This window comes from Dunckerocampus dactyliophorus, chromosome 12 (genome assembly GCF_027744805.1).
Source record: "Dunckerocampus dactyliophorus isolate RoL2022-P2 chromosome 12, RoL_Ddac_1.1, whole genome shotgun sequence".
Lineage (NCBI taxonomy): Eukaryota > Metazoa > Chordata > Actinopteri > Syngnathiformes > Syngnathidae > Dunckerocampus > Dunckerocampus dactyliophorus.
Window position 1 is genome coordinate 21,226,896 of NC_072830.1, and position 24,870 is coordinate 21,251,765.

The window sequence follows — 24,870 nt, forward strand, 5'->3', positions numbered from 1 at the left end:
TATCGATGCGCGAAAGTAATTTTCTTCCAAGGCCAAGGGTAATCTCAATTGTGTTAAAGTTTGAATCGAGATAACAAATTAAAGCATGCCTTATCATCACTTGACTGGAAAGTCTCCATCTCTGGCAAACTTCAGAAAAGTAAACGTACAAACAAAGCAACAAACACCTGTACATGCATTTGATTTAATCCCTAACAAATAAAATCTGTTGCTTGAGAGAAACAATAACAAAGTGAAACCACGAACCAGAAGAATGGCAGCGATTAAATCAATTTTGGAAAGGTCAGTTACTAATTTATGCCTCGATCTGAGACAACGCAAACAACCGTTATACAAATTACAATCAAATCATTATGCATGCCAAATTTTATGGCGCTAATTATTTCAAAATAAATTGATTTTCACACCCACCATCCCAATTAGTTTGAACGGCTACAAGAGTACAAGATATTTCCTCCCATAATAAGCATTAGTTTGATTTATTTATATGAAATAAGTGTATTTTTCCCATCATAGACGGTAGCAGAAAGCATTAATTAAACATAGAACTTCAACACTAGTTACACTAGTCTCTTCAGTCTGCAGTGACTGATGACTGATTCCCTTCTAAACAAGATTGTAATGAGCTGGTGCACTTGACAATGTAGGCGGGCATGTCTGCGTCTGACATCGTCGTCGCTAGGGGGCTGCCTGTGAATTGTGTTGGCTGAGGCGGCCCACTGGGGCCCTGCAGGCATTACTGAACACTACAATGACCTTTACGCTCTCTATAAAACATAACTACTGTAAATCAAGTACATTTTTCTCGCAGGTCAGCAGAGGATGTCACAACAAAATAGCCGCACTGGTCACAGTGTTAGGTACACCATCAGGTACAGTCCAATGAGATCCAATACAAGAGTTTTGACTTTCCAAAGATTAGAATGCTCAGTCGAGACCAGGCATTTTTCAATGCTTCCTTTCATCTTAATGATATCTTAATATCTGAAGTCAATGTAAAAAAACATTTTTAGATACAAATGTGAGATAAATTATTTTATCTTACATAATAAAGTTCTAAAATCTCATATATTACTTAAGATAATTTAAGATAAAATGATCCCAAATGCCATTTTTTTTTAGGAGCTTTAAAGTTCTGCAAACCACAATAATAAACATGAGACGAATGGCTGTCAGACAAGCTGAGCATTATTATCTTAACAGCCAATAGAAAGATTGGTCCTGCTCTTTTATTGGACCAATAGTGCAGGTGTAATGCTACAGCTGGAGAGTAGGTTTTTTAACTTGAAAAAGATCCTAATGAGCAATATTTACAGCCGTCGGCTTGAGGCTGACTCTCCAGAACAATGACAGCCTTCATGTGTAGATGTGTCCATTAGTCGTCTGTAAGGCAGCCATTAGCCAGGCTGTCAGTTTCAGCTCAGCTCAGTTCAACTCAGCTACATACACTTTAAACGTCATATGTTGGCCGTACAAACACACATGGTACCAAACACCAGCCAGTCCTATGAGAAGACAGGATAATATAGCCTATGACACAGCAATCAATAGGCCCTGTCTGTGGAGGGAATACTGCAGGCCAAGTGAGGCGACAGAGCTGTTACTAGAACCCTGTGCCAGACTGGATGGATTACAATAAGCAGGACGGGAAGGAGGTTCAGCTGAGGCTATAATGAGCACCGCCTGTCCAGCATGTCCTCTCTTACGGACCACATGGCCGTGATGCTGACACTCACATGCAGGGATTTTCAGGCAAAGTCAGCCCTGTCATTCTCAGAGCATCAGCACCGGGGCCAACCTCTCTGCTTTCCTTCTTTCATCCCCCTGAAAACAGGCGAGCATATGCACACTGGTGCTTACGCCGCCGCTCTTTCATCACCCTGCTTTATCCCTCGCCGGTGTTGTTTCACCAGTGTCACAGCTCATAACCGTCTCTCCAGCTGGGACTCGACAATCCCTCGCATCCATCTCGCCGAATTCTGACTGGAATCCAGAATGGAGGCGCCGCCTGACAGCAGAAAAACACACACTCAAGCCCTTCTGAAGTTTCCATCAGTGCTGCATGGCCCAAACACCGGCATGGGGACAAGGTTTCTCAGCTCTAGCACACAGAGGAAGACAGACAGAAAGACAGACTGCCAGCTGATGTTGATAGACGACTCCTGAGCGAGCAGTGGGGACTGTGACAGCACAGAAACACACTGAAGATGGAAAGACTGAAGGGAGAGCAGCGGGAAGGCGGCGGTGGTGACAGGGGACGAGATGGATAGAGACAAAGGCTAGTAAACAGACGCTGGCAGATGAACAGATGATGATAGATGATGGACGGCCAGATATAGCGAGTGGAGGAAGGGGAGTGGGGGGGTTAGAGGGGTCGCTTTGTCCTGTCCGAGCCTGTCTGAGCCCTGTCTGAGAGGGTTAATGCACACTGCACACCAGCACTTGAATAATACACCAGTCATGGAGTTAAAATGGATAAACATATAAAAGATTAATCAAGCTGTCAAAGCACTGCAATACTGTGTGTGTGTGTGTGTGTGTGTGTGTGTGTGTGTGTGTGCGTGTGTGTAGCTCTGGATACTGGTCCATTACATGTGCCATTTCAGTGATAAACATTACAGATAGGACTGTATATGCAAGTAGTTCTCTAAAGCTATGTAGGGTCTTTAAGACTAGTACAGTATCTCACAAATGTGAGATACTATACTTCCCTTCACATTTCATCTATTTTATTATACAGTATATTCTCAAAGGACAATACTGTAGAACTGAAACTCTTTAGACTAGTCAGTGTCCAGCTTGTATAGCAGTACAGCTTTTCTATCATTTTAAAAATGACTACAGACAGCCATCATTGCCTAATACAATGGTAGGCTGACATAGAATGACTTATGCCACATTCATGAAATTTGGTATGCATTAAATTCAACCTTTCCTGATAGTAACTGCATTGTTTCCTTTCAGATGGACCTACATTAGATAAACAATTCACGAAGTAGTAATAGAGACATATCGTGAAAATTTGCTTTGGCAGTGTGGTGTTATCAAATATCTGCAGAAAAAGTGGTTAGCCCCCAAGGACTTTCATGCTGACATGGTTACTGTATTAGGGGGTGAAGCCCCAGCTTTAGCAGGTGTGCACAAGTGGACAGCTGAATTCAAGAGGTGTGGAGAGAGCCTTGAAGATGACCCAAGGTCCTGCCACAGAAAGAAAACAAGAAAACATTGGCCGAGTTCAATGTTTCGATCACATAGTGAAAGATGAATCAGGTCGTTAGGCATCCTCTGTGAACGAGTAGAGAACATTCTGCACAACGAACTTGGTAAGTCGAAGGTTTCCGCCCGGTGGGTGTCACGGCTTTTGACGCCTGATCAAACGCACACTTGGTTGGTCTTGTCACAGGTGAACTTGGCACTTTTTGAAGCAGAGCCAGCAGGTTTTCTTGAATATTTCCTCACATAAGATGAGTGTTGGGTTCACCACTTCAAGCCAGAGACAAAACGGGACTCCATGCAGTGGATACAAGGCCAAGGCAATATCTTCGGCAGGGAAAGTGATGGCCTCCGTCTTCTGGGATGCAAATGGCATTGTGTTTGTTGACTACCTTCAGAAAGGCCAAATGGGGATTACCATAGCAACTTGCTGCGAAAGCCAGTTAAATCAAAACAACCAGGAAAACTGACCAAGAGGGTCTTGTTTCACCAGGACAATGCTCTTGGACACAAGCCTGTGGTTGCAATGGCTGCTGTGCATGACTGTGGCGCTGACCTGGTTGATCACCCTCCGTGTTCCCCAGATTTCGCACCACTTGACTGTTTTCTGTTAGGAAGCATTAGCTTAGGTGTCTGGGAAGCATTATCAGACTGATGATGAGGTCATATCTCCTGTTGAGGACTTTTTTGAAGATAAGGATTCAGGATGAGTGCTTCTATACCAGGGGAACCCAAGCATCAGTATAATATTCATGTGGATACAGTGCTCACATTGATATAAGAGGCCTCATAAAGTCAGCATTTGTGCCGGCTGATAAATAACCAAAGTAATGTTACGCAGACTAAAAGTAGGAGCTGTCAATGGTGAGGCACGGCTCTCTGAAATGCCTGTCAGAAACAATCGGAGGCAACAAAAAGAAATCTCAATCAAGGCGTTCTGTCTTCCCTGAAAAAAAAAAAAAACATACACAAGGCGCCCGTGCTTTGTCATCGACCCTGACAGACTGCAGAGTCATTAATAAAGATACAAATGTGCAAACACGTACACAGGACACAAACACACAGACACACAGACACACACACAGAGGATCCATTATATAACTCATGCAAAAAATAGTCTGGTTCCTTTGAAAGCTCTGCTGCTCCTACAGATCAGTTTGTGAAGCCCAGATCCATCTGTGAACTCCCAGAAGAGCCATCACTCTCGTAGTCAGGAACTGTCACAGCCCTGCTTTCAAGCCGCCTACAGTACGTACATCCACATGCACATATTGTACCTTACATACTATAAGTGGATCACATGCAGCCTTTCCAAATGTAATATTAATAGAATGATGCAAAGTCTATATGCTTTGAATGCATAAAGATTCAGAAGACTCTTTCTCATAAAACAAATTACAAATTTCATTAGGTGCAAGGTTGCACCAAGCTGAGAAATAGACTTGACAAAATAAGTTGATAACCACCACCGCGGTACCATTTAACTCCGTTTGGGGAATTTAGGTTTTTATCTTGAGGTTTTGTTGCGACAACTAAGCTGCCCCCGAGTTGCTGTGTATCCCCTCAAAGAACGCCGGTCCTCTCATTTTTGTAGCAACTAAGAGATAAGAAAATGATATTGTGCCTAAAATGGCTGCAAAGTGGACCATTTACTGAATGACCTCTAACCACACTGTCATCTTTCTTGTTATTTAATTTATGTTCAGTGATGGCAGCTCTCATACCCACTGTACGAGCAGCCATTTAGCATCTGTGATTTCACGCTGGCTTTGGACTATCGAGAGGCGGCTTGTACACAAGTCAAGCCTGGGTGGGATTTGTATGGAATTGTGGCGGATTGTGTTTAACAATGCCGCACAACCTTGTGATGTGTCTCTCCACAGAGAGTTCGCACTGCCAGGAAATCACTCAAAAGGGAGCGTGACAACAGATAAATATTTACATTGACCAACAATATCACTGGATAAACAGCTCTTAATAGACCGCCTGTAGGAGGAGGAAATAACTTCCCACCCGTGCAAACAAGGTTGTGGAGATGTAGGCTACACCATTTGTTGTTAGATCATGCAGCAGGACCTTCAATAGAGTAGTAACAGTTGGCAAACACTTTCATTGAGATTTGTGTTCTACAAGTGATCTGCTTGTGCTTCTTTGTGCATTTTTGTCCTTTTCCTACCAGCAGTAGTAGCCCCCACTGTGGCACATCATGTGTCGAGTCTTGTCCAGGCAGAGAAAAGTGCAGGTGTCAGCCTCACAATCACCTGAAAGTCCCAAAACCTCCTCCTACTGACAAGCTAATCTTTCTGACTATCGCTCGTTGCCTTTGGAGCATTAGGATTACATGTTTAATCTATAATTATCTTCTACTTAAATCAGTCGCAATCTCATTACAGAACAAAGTGCTTAGCTTGCCTGCAACTTTTTTCCTCAGGAGCCTATTCATGTCCCGCACACCAAGAGGGGCTTCGCTGATATATCCGACTTAAATCCCTCCCAACAAATCAATTTAGGAGAGGAGCGCCTAGCCTCTGCTGAGACAGAAAACATAAAGGGAAGCACAAAAGGAGTGACACAGCATAAAGCTTGCAGCACAAAACCAACAGCTTGGAGAGAGAAAACAATAAAAAAGGTCATTGCGTCCCGGAGAGGCTGCAGGTAAAAGCAAAGATTGACTTGTGGCGTCTGGCTTTCATTACTTAAACTTTAATTTTTATTACTTTTGAGTTTTGTGCTCTGAGAATAGTCTGGAAGAGATTTAAAAATGTTTAAATATTTGTCACAGGCAAAATCAGTGACTTGCCTGTCAAACAGTCATATGGTGTGGTTGATAGTGTCCCACTCCAGTCCTGTAGGAAGTTTTGTGTTTTGTACACTGAACAAAAATATAAACGCAACACTTTTGTTTTTGCTCCCATTTTTTATGAGATAAACTCAAAGATCTAAAACTTTTTCCACATACACAATATCACCATTTCTCTCAAATATTGTTCACAAATCTGTCTAAATCTGTGATAGTGAGCACTTCTCCTTTGCTGAGATAATCCATCCCACCGCACAGGTGTGCCATATCAAGATGCTGATTAGACACCATGATTAGTGCACAGGTGTGCCTTAGACTGCCCACAATAAAAGGCCACTGTGAAATGTGCAGTTTTATCACACAGCACAATGCCACAGATGTCGCAAGATTTGAGGGAGCGTGCAATTGGCATGCTGACACCAGGAATGTCAACCAGAGCTGTTGCTCGTGTATTGAATGTTCATTTCTCTACCATAAAATCATCTGCATGCTCGTCATCCTCATCGGGGTCTCGACCTCACTCCAGTTCGTCATCGTAACCGACCGAGTGGGCAAATGCTCACATTGGATGGCATCTGGCACGTTGGAGAGGTGTTCTCTTCACAGTTGAATCCCGGTTTACACTGTTCAGATGGTGTCCACCTGTGATCTACATTTTCCAATTTGGTGCAACCCACTTGTATTTCAGTCAAATGAAGCAAATGTATTTGTTTTTTTTAAATCGCCTATGTTAACTTTTAAACATTAATACACATAATTACATTTCTAAAGTGCATTTTAGAGGAATTTATGATATTTTATTCAGGAAATGAGGAGGAACATAAGTGCATGCATATAAATGATGCATAAATGCATTAATTAAAAATAAATATAGACCACAATATCCGATATTTCACTTATAATTGTGCAGTGGGTATATATCAAGGACAAAGATGACTAAAATATTGCTCAATTTTACTATTACAATGTATACTGTGCTATAAAATAAAGACTTTCACTTGTATAGCGCTTTTCTATCTTCAAGGTAGTCAAAGCGCTTTGACACAGTTATCTATCGATGACGCAGCATCAGGAGTAATTGTGGGTTCAGTATCTTGCCCAAGGATACTTCGTATTGGTCACGGGAAGACGGAGGGTCGAACCAGTAACCTTTAGGTTGGGAGTCGACCACTCTACCACAAGAGCCATGCCATAAATAATAAAAACATTTGATATCAATAATAAATATTTGATACAATTAGATTTTTACATTAGAAATTCTTTTTAAAAAGAAAAGAGTCGGTTCTCCAAAAAGAGCCGAACTTCACATCACTTATTCGACCATCTTTGTTAAAGAAACCTACACAGTACTACAGTCATTTTTTTTTTAAGGCTGCAATAATGACACAGTTGTACATGGTGTGCAGGACTACATCATAAGTGATTTGCAAATGGAAATGTTATATCAGAAGATTTCAGGAGAGATGCAGCAGCTTGAGGAAGAAAAAAGAAAACCATTTTATTTCAAGCCTGCTAAGCTAGCTAGCTTCAATTGGTTTCAGGTGAAATGAAATGATTTTTAGTAGTTAACAAAACCTCCACAAAACATGCTGTAGAAAATCTGCTTTTCGGAGAGTAGTGGAAGCCCCAGTTGTATTATATTCTCTCAGGGGAGGCCCATGGTGCCACACTTTGAAAACTCCTGCTATATATTATTTCAGTCTAAGCAAAAACATGACTGCTTTAAGTCCGTAGTTGTGAAGCACAGTTTGAGGTAAGTGGGAGCCAAGCCCCCACAAAGAGCGTCTGGGCTCCAATAAAGACCAAAGAAATGTATCCATCTGTGAGGGTTTTTATACAAGCATTATTTCAAACTAAAATATAGCATTTTCTGTGTAAAAAAGCATCTCCTCTTGCCCAAAGTCAGCTGGAATACTGTAGTCTCCAGCTCGGCCAAGATCCTAATGAGGACAAGCTCTGTAGAAAATGTATGGATAGATGGAAATGTACTGTCCATGTTAATAAGATGACAATAAAAGATAACAAAACCAGACAATTACGCTTAATAAGGTGTGTGGATCCATGCCCACTGTGGAGGTTTGGATTAAAAATGGAGGAACACAATAGTATATAGTCGTTAACTTGCTGCCCTTCTGCAAGCCGGGTACATCTGCTGACATGAAGCATGAAGAGAACAGACATGCTTATGTTATGAGGTGCGTGCTGTCCCATCATACTTTTTTAAGGTTTTATTTGTGTGTTTACGTACTGAGACCCCCACAAAGCTCAGGTTGTAACTCAAACCCTGTTGCAAAGTTGCCCTACCCCATTACTTTATTTTCTCTTTCTTATCCTCCTATTGTTCTTGGGGTGACTTTGCTGGATATTTTATTGTCGTATTGGGCAATTTCTGAAGTTTTGTGGGCTCTGAGGTGCGCCCCAATGCTAGTGAGAAGGCACTGTTAATATTGTCAAACACTTCATTACATTTCTGTCAGTCTTCATTCTTTTCCAAAGTCGACGCCATATGTATGAAGGTTGCTGTGTTCTGATCATTCTATACGGTGCAACTGATCACTTTACTAGGGCAGCAACTCACAATTGTTTTCTTCGTCCATTAATCTGACTCTTGTTTCGATAAATTGAGTAATAGGTTAGGGCCTAGATGAACCAAATCACTATGACCCAAGCACAAACACTTACTGGTTTGGTCCGCAACAGATCGGAAAAGAGGCAAAAATGTTGAGTCATAGTCAAAGCTGATGTGTGTGAATATCATGTTTTGCGTAAAACATAAAAGATAATGGGTCTGCTTTCATGGATGACAAAGGAAATTGAAACATAATCACATTTGAGAGGCTTAAAATCAGAGGATAGTTATATTTTTAAATGAAAAAAACAATCCAATACCAAAATAGTTGTGGTTACTTGAATAATCAATCAATCATCAATTTGTCAATTAATTACAGAATATTTGTGCAAAGGTACTTGGTCTGACACTGGTGATCCGTGAGCCTCACCATACCGTGAAACACATTCTGTATTTAGACTAATCTCATGGTATCCGTAACACTCACTATATTTACATGCACACAAAAAAATCTGCTTTAAAATGCATGTAAACACCTCCTCATAGAGGTGTCATAAAAAGTATACCAGGGATAACTTGGTGTGGCACTTCCACACCATGTAGAACAAATGTACAACATTTTGAATTCTGACAAATTGGAAATGTAGGCTAGGATCCCTTTAAGAATCAAAATGAACACACGTAGACTATGCGATAGGAAACCAGATTGTTCATGCATATATACAATACACTTTGATCGATCACTTTGAGCTTTCTATGCATGCATCAGTCTAAATAGCCACCCATAACAACATTAAATTCACTGGAGAAGAATCAAAATACAAAAGGGAGACAAATTAAAGCTACCGAAGCTCCATATACTGTAATTTTTTAAGTACCGGTATATGGCTAAAATAAAAACCTGTTTAATAGGAAAATCCCTACTCCCTAGCTCTGCTTCTTTTTACTTCTTTTCAGACATGCTGAAATGTGGAACTGTAAATATACAGTATATACAGTGGTGCCTCGGTTTTCATTATCAATTTGCAACACATACAAAAATCTAAGCATATTTCCCCATAGGAAGTAATATAAATCCAATTAATCTGTTTCAGATACCCCAAAAATATTAACAAAAATACATTTTATATTATAATTACAGTTCATGCAGAAAACAGTGCAAAATAATTCTAAATGACAAATTAAATGGATGAAATGGCGTGTTGTGAAGACAGCATGGTGAGGGAGGGAGGGCGGGAGGGCGGGAGGGAAGAGAGCGGAGGGGATCCACCCCGACAACAACATCTTCGATCGTTTGGAATTTGTTTTAACACTTTTACCTCTTTCACCACATTAGCTTCCTTGATTTTGTCTTTGCTCGCCAGGATGGAAATAATTGTTGATGCAGCAAACTGACTAGTTTGTTTAACATTCTCATTTGAGTTTGCCAAATGAACGTACCATACAGGATATCATAGTATTATGTAAAATAAGTTGCTGTCGAGTGTGTAATCCAAGATGGCTGAATAAACAAGCAATGCCAGGAGTAGTCCATCCACATCTTCATTAATACCACAAGATTCAACGTGCCAAAGGGTAAAATACAACAGTTCAGTACGTGCAACATTCTACAATAACCGAGGCAACATTTTGGCCAGCATTTTAGTCCAAAGCGGAATCATACGAAAACTGGGATATTAAAAAAACTAAGTTTGACTGTCTAAATATATATTTGATGCCTCTCATTGCCACTCAATACATATATTTTAGCGAGTGAGAACATCCACACATGTCCAACCGTTTGCTTAATCAAACTTGTAGTGAAGTAAAAATGTAATGCCCATATATACAGTTGTCCCTCGCTATATCACGGTTCGAATATCACTCCCTTACTGTGTGGCGTTTTTTCAAAAAAATAATCAATTAATAAATTATCGCTGTTTCGTGGTTGGTTATGGCCTATTCTGAGTCAAAAAATATTGAAAGACAAGTAAGTATTCTGGTCACTAGGCATCAGTAATGTTATGAAACATGACATTAGATAATTTATGTTGCCTTTCACGCTGCATGGAGACTGGCTATTGAGCCAACAGAGCTGAGCCAATATGCAATGGCTGAGATCGAGTGAGAAAAATGGTTCTCCTCTCATTCCGTGTGGAAGTGGTAAGTTTTTGGCTAAACTTATAATAAAGTCCTACATTTACGAGAAAAAAACTCGTAACTTTATGTTGCAGGAATCGCCTGGCCGGGGCTGTTTTGCACCACATTATAAATAAAAGCTTGCCTTAAGCAAGAGCAAAGTTTCCTTCCTTCCTGAAGAGCTATGCTGTATTTTCCCTCTGACACGTATGACACACTAAGACACGTAATATTACGACTTTACTGTTGTAAATGTACGGCTTTATTCTCGTAATATGACTTTTTTTCTTGTAAATTTACGAGTTTATTCTCGAAAATGTCAGATGTTTGTTTTCAGTGTGGCCCTAATACGCCATCGTACTTTCTTAAGTTTAGATTAAGTAAATTCGAGAGCGAGCTCAGTATTTTGCAACGTGGTAGCCATCTTTTGTCCCTGCGTGTAAAAGTGACTATAGGTTGTTATTTCATGTCTACAGGGCTCTAATAATGTTAAAAACCCGTATTTAGAAAGTCATAAACAGGTTTTCTATGCTTTAATTATGAAAATATTTGGTTTATTAATATTGACTCCTACTTCGTGGAAATTCACGTATCGCGTTCGAGTCTGGAACCAATTAACCGTGATAAACGAGGGATTACTGTACAATCATTTAGACAACATCACTGACATGTTATCCATCCTATGCCTCTGAGGAGCACCATAACCACAAGAGCCAAAGAAGATTTACGCAGTCATTTAAATTCACATTAAAATGCTAGCGATGTCAGAGCTGTGGAAAGCTGTTATCCATTTGACCCGCCGGCTTCTACTAATGACAGCTATTGGCATGTACCATTTTTTCCCTCTAGCCACACAGTTAAGTTGTTATGTTGATGCCAATTTATTCTGGCGCTTAATTTTGGCCCAAACTTAGTGTGGCAAAATAAATTAGAGTCCTAGGTATGACCCAAAAGCCAAATTCTACCATCTCTAGTGAAAAACTAAAATGGGGACAACACAGATTTTCTCCCCAATAACTCACTGTTCATGCAGGTTGGCTAGAAAATGAAGCGCTGCCCTGATTTTGTAAAAAAAAAAAAAAAAAAAAAACATGTTGAGCAGCTGGATTCAAGTGCCCTCAAAACCCAAGCACAAGCAATGTAACAGATAAATGAATTGAACGCAAGCTGTGACAAAGGAGAGAGCAACTGGAATTCAAAAGAACAAATCACTAAATTATACACAACAATGGAAACCGGCCGAGGGCTGACAAATAAGCACCGACCAGACAAAATAATGAACAGGAAGTCTGGAAATGCACAACACACCAACTGAAAAAAAGCCCAAACAGAACTTTGACACAATATCTGTCACTGTGACAAAAACTAAAAATGGTTTTTCCACAGTCAATAAATGAGCATCTAAAAACGTTAAAGACAAATGAGAATAAAATAACTTTACTTGAAACAATAATCCATTAAATGGCATTGCTGGTGATATATTGTTAGTGTTAGAAGCTAAACAGGTGTTTCATCATACATAATACAATGTAAGTACATGCACTGATGCATTATTTCAATCCCATATACACTGGTATCGTGCTTAAGACCCTCCCACTCTCACAGGCAAAGCCATGGTCCAACATCCAACACTTTTATGATGTTAAACGGTGCAGTATGTACAGCATGTTGTGCTGCAGTAAGAGAGATCTTTTGAGGCTCTCTTTCAGCCTTGTTATTGCCTCTTGTGGTTCTCAGTGTGTGCTGTTGCCGGCAGGCACAGTCAGGACTGTGAAATGTGATGTGAAAGCTATTGTGGAAGCATGCTAAGTTACTATATTAATCATCAAAATGACACGTTTAAGAAAGAAGAAATTGCACTTTGAAGAGTTTAGACGACAGTCTCTCCGGAAATCATTTAATACAAGAATGAACATTTAGCTGTGCTTCAGCACCTTCGCTCAGACAAAGATACCAAGTGCGTAATTGGAGTTTAATAACAGGCCGCTTCTCATACCGCTGCTGACCTTTGAATAGCGTCACAATGGCGTCACAAATGACTGAGGTTCCATTCTTTGTTGGAAAATTGAATCGGATGGCTTATGAATGGCCTGATTGGTTTTGATCAATGGTCAGTGCCAAGCTCAAATGTATGGTCAGCTACTTCGGACAACACGCTAGAAGCATTCGCTTTGGCAAGATTAAGATTAAGGATGCAAACCTGGGGACATTCTTGGTGTGCCATTACAAAAAAGGACTGTGTGTTGATATATAGTACTGCGGTTACACAGTAGAACATTTTGCCCAAAGAAAAGTCTGAAAAAGATGTCATCTTTTATTGGAGGTCTACAGATGTATAGTACAGGGTGGTGCCAAGCTACTTAGCCCCAAGCGGGTCAGAGTTTTTCTTCTTCTCACTCACACATCGGTGGAAAAAAGTGGCTCAAAATTGGGCAAGGTAGCAAACAACAGAGGAGGCGTTCTGATGCTAATTACAAGATAATGGTGATCAATGAAGCCGAGTCATCAAATAGCTGTAGAGCATCGAAGAAACATAATATCCTTTTTTATTGTAATTGTAATCTACCAGTTGTTATTTCGCTGATATTGAAAAAAGATTTTGTGATAAAAATATATTTTTGGGGTCCTGAAAAAGAGGGGTCTTATATCCAGGTCAATTTCTTTGCATTTACTTATAATTAAATGTGTAACGAGGGAAAGGCTTCTTGAGACGTCATCCGTACTTCTGTGAAGAAGGTGTCGGACGTTTCACTCCTCATCCGAAGAGCTTCGTCAGCGAACTAATAAGTGCTGGTAAGCCTAGGCCTTAAATACAGTAAGAGTGGGCGGAATTGGTGTGCCAACACCCTCCTTCTATTGGTTCCTTACACTAAGCCTGGGCGGAGTAGTGGTATAATCCTCTCCTGCTATTAGCACCTCCGATAAAAGGGAAGTGTCGCTCCCTGAGTTGGGTATGAACGACTCTGATACTGGCTCGTTAGCATCTATTGTTCTGGCTTGGCCCTGGCTTCACCTCATTTGCAAGACTAAGAGCTGTGGGTTTTGGTCTCAGTAACCAGCTGAACACAGGGTCCAAATTAAACCTCAAACCAAAACAGAGCAATGTGGTCTATTCCATCCACTGTAAAGATGAGGAATGCAAAGAGCACTACATTGGTGAAACTAAGCAAATGCTCCAAAAAAGGCTTTATCAACATCGCAGGGACAATTCTAGTGGCCCAAATTAAACCTCAAACCACCATTCCGATTCAATGATGGGTTCTCGTTTGACAAAAATAGCTTCCTTTACTCCTCTTTCAAACCATCTGTTTTCTTTGGCCAAAATCTTTACCTCGCTGTCCTCAAAAGAGTGATTGGTTGCTTTAAGGTGTAGATGTACTGCTGATTGAGGACCACTAGTACAGATGACGTCTCAAGAAGCCTTTCCCTCGTTGGACAACTCCTGTATGACTGAGAGCCTACACAGACGAATTAAATGTGTATTGAATACACTCATGTGTAATTATTAAGCAATTATACTTGACATGTATGGAGGACCAAATGGGACAAAATGAAATGCATGAATACAACTTTAAATAATTACTTACACATGACTTTAATTTAATAAAATTGGAATCAAATACATACATGTTATTAAATTTGTTAATTGTCATTCGTGAATAAAAAAAAGTCAATTTAATGTATACATACTTAATTACTTAAATATTTAATTAATTATTTCACCTTTTATTAGCTTTGCAGCACGTTTCTGGGTAAATTTAGATTTTGTTTATATTACAAGCCAAAATCCTGTGATGTCCGGTGTCCAGAATTTTCTGCAGGTGCTTGAGTGAGTGTTGGTGCTTTCAGCTGTCATGAAGTTCAGCCTGCAGTCAGTCAGGGTGAACAGGTCTGTGTGAGCTGCCAGTCAGGACTAGCACTGCAACGGCTGTCCCTACAGCTTTGACGGCAGGGTGGGGGTGAGGGCCCTGCTGTCTTATTAAGAGATAGTCTGAATGGGTAGATAGAGGGTCAGCTATTCCGATAGATACAGTAATACCTTATTTAATGTGGTTAATTGGTTCCAGACCCAACCGCGATAAGTGAATGTGAAAACTTGTTTATGGCTTTTTAAATACAATTTTTACCATTATTAGAGCACTCTATGAATAAAATCACACCCTTATAGTCACCTTTACACTCATATTACCCAATATAGTAGATATAATCAGAGAAAAAAGTAATTTAAGACATAAATAAGACTTGTGCTTGCGTGTCTTTCAGTAAATGTCTTCCGGACGTGTGGACAGGAAATGAAGTCAGTGATTCAGAGTTGAGTTTTAGTTGCCGTACGGCCACAACAGTAGCCCATGTTATGAGGATGATGATGACTGTTATTATCATCATTATTATGTTATTATTGTGCCTGTTGTGAGATAATTCTAAAATGGTAAAAGCCTGCCGTTGGTGATCAAGTCTGGTGCGTGTTACTAGTGACACCTAGTGGCCAGTGTCGACTACAGTACAGTTCATCGATGTCTTGTACTGTATTGCCTGAAACTGTATTTGTATTTTAGCTCCTTTACGCTTGAAAATGATTAACTGCGATGGAGCGACAGACGACTGTATTTACTGCTCCTCTTGTGAATAAGTGAGAGCTGGACTGATTTAAGGATGTGCGCTAAAAATCAAGGCAACATGTGTTAACACTAGAATGCTTGAAGAAACGAGTAATTACTGGCGATGTTGGAGCGGGAAGATTCTCCAGCCATCAACCAACCCTCGGAGGAGAAAAGTGCGGCGCGCGCGAGCGTCGACTTAAAGAGGATTTTTCAGAGGCTCTTCCAAGAAAACTTAGCTGTTGTGTGTGCCCGCCGAGTTTTGATCTCAAACTCCTGTGGCCGTTATTAAAAATTCATCAGCAAGATGACAAATCGGTCCATAAGAACATGAGAACAAAGTGGAACATTTCCCATCAGTCCCATAAAGATGCTATTAGAGGGGCTATATTAATGTCTGGCGGTAGAGTTGCATGCCTTATTTCTTAAATAGGAGGGATCCAGTCAGTACACGCTCAAAAATGGAGCAGGGCTTTGCAGCTGGTAGTGATGCGCCCACTGACCCGTAATCCTTGGCTGCTGTTATTTCTACAAGCGTGTCGGCCTGGTTCAGACAGGCTTTTGACTGGTTCAGTCAGAAATTACAATGAGTTCTAAACAACTAAACATTCGACATTCGCTTCCCAGACTCCTCTAAGTGCATTACAAAGCCTTGCAAGAGCACCAAAATAATGTAATTGGTTGATGACAGCCAAGGTTTTGGTTACCTTAAGTCTGAAATTAGGATATAGAAATAATACATAGAAATACAGAGCCATTTGCATTTAAGAGCTTGTGTGTAAACAAATGTTATTGTCAAAGTTTGTACATGACATAGCACTTCATTTCTTGAGCAAAATATGCTACAGTATATCATGTTATGTTATGTTATACTATATTAACTTGTGCTTTGTTACGTTGTGTTGTGTTGCATTACATTATGTTACGTATACTCCCACATTCCAGACATGCATGCATGGTGGGAGTGCTGGAGTTCTGGCTTCCGAGCATGCCATGTTGTTTATCATTCCCCATAGTAGTAGCAGTTGCCCTATGTGTATTTACTTACCTGTTACATGTTGTGCTGCCTGTTTTGTGTTTGCATCATGATTGTCGTTAGTGTTCTGTCTAGTGGGCCCCCCGTTCATTAGTGATGGGAATTTCAGGTCTCTTAAGGGAACTGGGGGGTTTTTTGGCTCGGCTCTCTTATAAGATCCGGGTCTTTCATCTCCCAAAAGGCTCCTCAGATTTTTCTGTTGCTTAAATTAATTTTTTTACCAAAATATGCGTAAAATGACTTCCTAATGTAAAAAACAATTATATCAAATGTTTATTGTTTATTTGTCTTAAAGCAAAGACGCAGCTCTATTAGACAAAATGTTTTTCCAGCTATATGCAGTATAAACAACACAACAGCAGCAAAATATTACACAACCACATTAAAATGTGAAAAACTAAAAGAAAAAGCAGCATCCAGGTAACAGTGATTGCTTGTCTTTCGTGAAGATTGGAATTCAGAAAGGCAAAGTGCCTCCGCTTTTGTTTCCTGCTGCATTTTCCCCTCCTTTCCAGCTTGCTTGTGTGAGTAACCCATGTCGACATACATGGCGCCACACGATCACATGTGGATTATACAGAAAAAAAAGGCAGGAAAAAACGAAAGAAAGAAATGCCTCCCAGAGCCGGCTCTAAGTTTTGTTTCGTTCGCTCATCCGTGACCCAAATGATGATTATGTCATGTCAACTGAGCCATCACGCTTATCAGTTATTAGAGAATTAGAGAGTCTTGAATCAGTTGAACCCATACATTAAAAAAAAAAAAAAAAAGAAACATTACGTTTGTTTCCTGGCTCTGACTGTCTCATATTTTTTGGCTTTAACGACATGAGACTGGTCGACATCCTGCCATATCGCTCATGACAACATGGGATTAGTATCATCAGGCAACATCAAATCAAAAGATCATCAAAACCAAACGGTCATCAATCTGTTTCCAAATAATTTGTGGCAAATCTAGTTTCAGATGTATTAGAGTGTAGCGTTATCATCAATCCTGGTTCATTTTCATCACTGCTGCATTTCAAGATAGGCTTTGCTTTGTCTTTATGGGTTGTTTTTTTTCCCAGGTACTCAGGTTTCAAAGGGTTTCAACATCCATCCATTTTCTATATGACTTATCCTGTTCAGGCTCACATGTGAGCTCACATCTCAGATGACACTGAGCTGGACACTTCTTTGTAGATTTACTCCTACACAGTCAAAAATACACTAGTTAGGTTAACTGGAAATTCTAAACTGTCCACAGGTGTGAATATGAGCATGGGTGGTTGCTCACCTGGGACAGGCGCCAGCCCATCCCTGACCCAAAAATGAATGATCTCCAGTGGCTGTGGCAGTAACCAGTAACCAAAAGTGCACCCCATTCATACCCAAATCGTGGTGTTTATTCATCAACATGATGCTACTTTTAATTAGCTGGTTTGAAAATCATTGAATCCCCGTACAGAATTTGCATCATTATTTTGCTTCCATTGCTAACGTGAAAGTATTAGAGTGTTTGTGTTGGGAGTGTTGGGAAGCATGCAGTGTGTTAGAATCATGTACAGTACACATTGCTCTGCTCAGACAGCCTAATTCGCAGTTGCAAATACAAATGTAGGTTTTCCAGAGAAAACATCACGGTACTTTGCATTCACTCGCTTTCATCACACATGCCAGAGAGCCGCTTCTTGGGTTGATTACTAATGATACGATTAAACATCTAATTTATGGCATCAGATCAGAGCTGTGAAACACCACAACAAGCCTGTAGGAGTTTGTGTGAGGCAACAGGACTGAAAAATGTTTTTGTGTGTTTTTAGTGGAGGAAAAGAAATCATTAGTCGTACTCAAAAAGAAAGCTGCTGTCCGGAGATAATAAGTGCCTGTCGCATGTTAGCACAGCCATTATGCAGATTGTTTGCAGTCTGAAAGAGCCTCAAGCATGGAAGCCTTCTCAGCAGAAATCAAACAAATATTATTGGACTGTCTCTCTGATTGCTGGTTTGCATAGACGGTCTAACGGGAGTGTTTTGAAAGCACTCCGTCATAGAGGGAAGAGGTGGTGAAAATCCACCAGTACCTGCAATATCTCAAGCATGACGTTGCATCAGATGGGACATTTAAATCCAAGCTACAAGTTCATTACTTCAATGTCATGCAGGCCGCTCTCCTCAGTACTTCTCTGCGAAGACTGCATTACTCATTGCAGCCAATTTCATTAGATTAGCAAATCTAAGCTGATTCAGTTCCATTCAGATGGAATTTTGGAAGTTAAGATTTCTCAAATAAAAGGTCAGTTGAACTTCCAGTAGGAAACTATGAAAATAGAAATACAGTGCAACCTCATTAGCGTGATTAATCTGTTCCAGAAGGTCCAAAAGTACTCTAATTAAATCAGTTTTTCCATAAGAAATAACGCAAATCCAATTACCCCGTTCCAGACACCCAAAAATTTTAACACAAAACACTTTATTATAGTTTTACATGCAGAAAACAATGTGGAATGCATATACAGTACATGATGAAGGGGCTAAATGAACATTTAACATCACTTTTACCTTCACTGAAGACGTGATTGTTGACAAAGATATTCCTTGATTTCAATAGGGTTTCTCACATTCTTCATCAAAGTTCTGGCACTTGCAGCTTTCTTTGGCTCCACTGTGGATTATTTTGCAGCCGTGATCAATAAGAAATGGAGATTATTTATTATTTATTACTGTGTTAGTTAGCAAAGAATTACAGAGTCAACAGCTGATGACATCATAAACGGGCGATGGGGCTCCAGGTCCGGTTTCCAAAAGGCTGCTAACAGGGACGTTTTGTGATTGAAAATATGTTACAAACACAGTCGGACTCGCACAGTGTGTTAATAACATGACAAGACTCGCGCCATATTGTACGCTAACCAAAAAAATGTACGCAGACCGAGGCAAACTGTTAATATTAAGTAAAAAATAATGACACACTATGTTTTAACTTCAAAAGGCGGAATGCAAAGGAAATTTGTATCGCTTATCTTATTTTGTCATATTTGTATTTACCCCAAAAAGAAATTAAGCATTGTAAAATGTATGTACTGTCCCTCGTTTATAGTGGTTAATCGGTTTCAGACCTGACTGCGATAAGTTAATTAGGATAGGATTCAATGTTAATAAATTGAATATTTTCGTAGTTAGAGCATAGAAATCCTTTTTATGACTTCCTTAATACGTTTTTTTAACATTATTAGACCCCTGTAGACATCAAATAGCATCCCTATCATCACTTTTACACTCCTATTATTCATTGTTTACAAAACATTGCGCAACTCTTATGCTACAGGAACTTGAATTTAGCCTTGAACTAAAATAAGCCAAAAACGTACCACTTCCACACGGAATGGGAAAATAGCTTTTTTCACTCTATCATGTCGGACATGTTATGGCTGACTTCATGCAGTGTTGAGGTAATGTAATGTAAGGTAATGCCTCATCAATGTGTTGTGTCATTACTGCCACCTAGTGACCAGAATATTACATATTCCGTATATTTCAATATGTTTTGACCAATAGTAGACCATGGTCTACCACAAAACAGCAATCATTTATTAATTTCTGAAAAACTGCAGCGATAATTGGACCGCGATATTGCAAGGGTGGACTATATATTAACTTTCATAACCAGTGACAAGGTTCTACATGTGTAGTATTTCATTTATTTATTTTTTGTCATAACACACCTTGTTGAGGGAATGCCAAAAAAGCCTACAAAAAGTCACAGAAAGCAATAATGCTCTTGATTATACAAGCATCTCTTTTTCTCATTCTTTTCCTGGATATTGTCTTTAACTTCTTTGGGATATTCAGTTTTTGACATTCCGCTGTCGTGCTTAATTTGTATTGAACAAATATGATGTGTTTTCGGGAAAACAGTGGGTGCAGAGGAGTCCTAAAATGTAACCCAGTGGAAAGCAATATTTCAGTGGTGTTGGAGATAATTAATTATGCAGATAGCTTTATGTTTTAAAAAGCCAACCAGGAAGTAAGCCGTAAGATAACAGTCATACAAGCTGTGCATAATTGGCCTTGTAGTTTTTCATATCAATTATTTTAGAGTAGTGCAGTGAGGGGAACCCCAGTTTAGATTTGGGGAGAAGGCAGGAAGTATTAAGTATTGATTATTATGGAGTTTGTCTGAGCTCAGAAGAAAAACTTTGTTTTTAACCAGTAGTTTGTCCGCGGGAGAAATTAAATCTCTCATTGTGAATGCTGTATGCTTCCTTTGGGTGTTGCCCACCAGCCTTATTGCTGCTCCAAAATACTGAATTCATGATGAAAGTATGGTGTTCACACAAACACACAGCATGCAATATCAAATTATTGATTGCAGACAGATTCTATTTCACCTTCCACGAGCAGAATAAAGGAGCTCCAGCTGCTTTTATGGCAGTAAAATACAAATCCGCACATCAGAGCTAATATGACAATGTCTTTGGGGCAGGTGGGTCATAAAACTGAAATGCACAATTCACCACACGTTTTTTGGGGGTTTTTTTGTGGGGGGTTTTTTATAAGCGATGCTTCCAGTTTCTGTTTTGGCATTTTAAACTGGGGCAATCGACTTGAGTTTTCCCAGAGTACCAAACTTTCTTCATGAGAGAAAGGATACAAAATAATGGCCCAAATCTAACACCAGCATGACAAAAAATTCTTCTTGATTGAGAGGCTCTAGCTGCATATTATTTCCCCATCACTATGTCTGGGCTTGAAAGAAAATGCTGCTCTTTTTTCCCAGCAAGTCCAGGGTGGAACACATTATCTCGCTACAGATTTTCACTTTCAAACGTGGATAGCATTGATGGAAGAGCAGCCCGCGGATAAAAACATTGGGTTGCTAACGCAGAGTGATTGTGCTGCGACACAGTCTGTTTTGTCTTGACACTGACTATTGTGTGACACTTTTTAGCCCATTAACGACTTTTTTTTTTCCTCACTCCAATCTAGCTAATGAGCAAATAAGCCAGTTTCATTTTAAAACAGACTCGTTAATCAACAAAACGTGCTAGATTATGCACAGTATAGGCAAAATAAAACATCCCAAAGCTGCCTGAGTGTAAAGGCTTCACAAGTACATCACATATGATGCAGCCTGGTTTATGTTTGCACGGCGTATTCCTCTTAGGCTCACAGGGACACTCTTGAGAGACGTACATCATATGTATATATACGTTTTTAAGCACATTTGAATACTCTGGAAGAAAATCTTTTAAAGGTTGACAATAAATATGCTTTATATGCAGATGCCTTGAAGGTGTTTGCAAACAGAGGAGAGAGGAGCGTTCCATGTATAATGCATTGTTTTTCCATTATTACACTCATCTACTGTGAGCCGCGGCCAAAAAGCCCATTTGGCTACAACAGTATAACATCAACTCACCTGCCAATGTATTAGTACATTTACACCATCTAAATATCAGATTTGATTGACATTTAACTGTAGCACATATGGTCCTCGGGTTAGGAACGAGTTCAGTTCCTATGACACACTGTAAGTTGAAAAGTCGGAACCCATACCTAAATTAACACTTCAGTCACTCAATCTGTACACAGAACACATGACTGATATATAAAATACAGTAATAAAAAGACTAAATACAAGAAGTAAACTAAACAGTAACTCAAAAATAAAAAACAGCTGCATTGCTAAGTTATTACTATCGCTTTCATAGGAGCAGGTTTAGCATGCTCAAGGATACTGTGGGAGGACGATGGCTGCATGCTCAGAGGACAGTTCAGTTTGCGGATGCTGTTTTGAAGTGGTTGCAGCCGACATTAGCCTGTTTTCTTGTGACAATCATGAGATTGTTGATCGACCACCTCATCGGTCATCCTTACAACGTTACAATACCATCTTTATCCTTTATGTTGATCGTGACAGTCGAGTGTTGAGGAGTGCAGCTGGGCGTGAGCCGCACATAGTGTATTCTTCCGCTGTAATTAGCTCTCAAGTGAGTCTCGTGTTTATTAAATTGTTTTATTATTAAATGATTCATGTACGGGATGGTGTATACAACCATGGAATGACGTAACAAAGATGTAAACTGGGACCACCAGTATAGTATTGTAGTGATCTAAGTTGATGTAGAACTGACCGTATCAAACAAAAAATGGGTATTTTTTCCATGCAAATGTTGTATTCCATCACATTGGATTGTGCAGGTGAACCTAATGCTGTAGTTTGAAAATCAGACAGAACTTACCATGATTACTGGATGCGTTGGCAGATGAAAACCAGACATTTCTCCACGGAGGTGTCGCATGTCAGTGTCGCTTGCTGAGGAAACAGAAAAGATTTAATTATTGCATTGTGAGCTTGTGGAAGTTCAATTCTATTCATTTAAATTGCGAAGTTATTCATTCAGTAACCCATTTATTTTATGGGTCCTTTAACTGACACCAGCCACCATACGAGTATATACAGTAGATTGATATATGCACTCACATGACTCTGCAGCATCAATCCATTATACAACACGGTATTACTGCAACTTTTTTCACTTTGTTCTGTTTATTTCTATTATGCGAGGTGCTGGTGACCATTAATAAATAGAGAGAGGAGCAAGCATTAACTTTATGGCCGGTATCGTGGGCCTGTGCTTGTGCGCGAGCACTGACTTTGTGCCAAGGAAGTGTACCGATCAGGAGTATGGATCAGAGCACCCATGTTAGTCAAACAAACCAGAATTCACCTTTTAAAACCACTGGAGCCAGGTACTGGGGGCAGCTGGGTTTTGTCCTTGTTGTTATGCTAATTGGGCTTGTGTCAATATCCAAGTATTATAAATCCAAGTAACAAAAGCTCAACAAAACCAATTTTCGGAAAACAAAAGATTATTCAAACTACAAGCACTTAGATGGGCAAAAAAAAGCAAGCGATCAGTCCGTGACCGGCGTACATACTGTGCGTCATGAATAATTTCATACAACAAAAGACTAATGCGTCAAGCCTGTTGGACAGCTAACAATAACACTAACCGCTAAAGCTCACTGAACGAGCAGCTTCATTTACGTGTACCCAGTAGCATGTGTACAGATACGTGCATTTTGTGTGTCTGGTAGAATGAGTATAACGTTAGATTTGATTGGATTTAGTATAGGAGATTATGGTAGTAGAGAATGAAAAACGTATGCATTTAATGCTATATGTAATCCTTTAGTAGATAAAGAAGTTTGATTCAGCTGTTGATTGTATAATCATTAAATCCAAGTAGTATAGATATCAAACAAATAATTCAAGAATAAGACTAGGACTGCTCATTTAATGTGTTTTCTTCACCGAAAGCGTTTAATTATTCAGTGCATTACGAAAACTTGCTGCAGCTATAATACTTTATGTGATGCCTTTATCATGAGGCAATCCCGCTTGGATGGAATATAGAATGGAGTCGAGCAATTGCATCATGCACAATATTCTTGTTCCATTATCGTACCATGAAAATTTCTCTTCTCTTCTTTACCTCTAATTATCATTAACACGATGCTAATCCCCGCTTCTCCAGACAAGATAACTGCATGCTGCATATTAAAAAACCCGAGGCAGAATCACTGTACGGACCCCCCACCACTGGATCTGCGTACAGTCTCCTAGCCACCCACACATGTTCTCCTCAGAGGAGCCAAAAGGGGCTTTCAGACCACCGGAAAATTCTCTGGAAAAAACGGTGGGCATTTTTCATCTGGGGAGGTAACAAATAATACACGAAGAAGCATTTCAAATCATTGTTTAATGTCAGCAGGAGGCCTGCGAATTGTTCACATGTTCAAGAGAGAACAGGGGATTAATACGCATTTAGGGCTCTACTGAGAATGCAGCATTGTGTTGCAAAGTACTACGGTGAGTGTCAAAACAAGGAGTATTTCACAAAGGATGAAGCTATTTCACAGTTTGTGCACATGATTGTGGATGTATAGTCATTAGTCAGCCATACAATATAAATAGTCAAATATACTTAGTTAATTTCTAAAGACAAAGAGTCCATCTTGACATTTTTGTTGTTTCACTTCCATTATATTTTTTCACATTTGCTAAGAAGAAAGTGCACTTAATCCATGTTTGAAATACCTGACACACACACACACACACACGCACGCACACACCAGAATGGCATTTATCAAGTTTAACAGAAAGAATCAGTTTTGCAAACGTGGCGTGTTTGAGTTTAGGCTTTTGCCCATTACAGCTCCCCACGGTTGACTGGGGCCCAGTTTAACCTCGGAGCAACAATGATGGGGAGGAGAAGCAGAATCGGGGCGGCATGTGAGGCTGTCCGGGTGAGAGGGAGGTTTAGGAGGAGGTGGTGAGGGCAAGGAGGTGTGAAGATAATGGTCCCGATGGGGCAGCATGCAGTGCAACCGTTGCTGTAGGAGGCTTGGCCGCTCTGCTGTGAAGGAGTCCTGCACTGCACACTGAAAAGGCAAACAGTCAGTTTTTTTTTTTTTGTCCATCTTCTGATGTGTGATCTTATGTAAATTAGCCTGTGATGTCATAGCCGGGCGAACATCTGAACGGGT

The 24,870-nt window shown here is 40.0% G+C and overlaps 1 protein-coding gene and 1 long non-coding RNA gene across 4 annotated transcripts in view; one reads left to right on the plus strand and one right to left on the minus strand.

Moving 5' to 3' along the window:
- rtn4rl1b (reticulon 4 receptor-like 1b) overlaps positions 1 to 24,870 on the plus strand; it is a 172,176-nt gene that overhangs the window by 120,591 nt on the left and 26,715 nt on the right. The window lies entirely within an intron of this gene.
- Positions 1 to 24,870, minus strand: part of LOC129191049 (uncharacterized) — a 56,398-nt gene that overhangs the window by 29,239 nt on the left and 2,289 nt on the right. Inside the window, exon 2 of the long non-coding RNA XR_008573132.1 lies at positions 22,560 to 22,633. This is a non-coding gene — a long non-coding RNA (uncharacterized LOC129191049). The remainder of the gene's footprint in view (positions 1 to 22,559; positions 22,634 to 24,870) is intronic.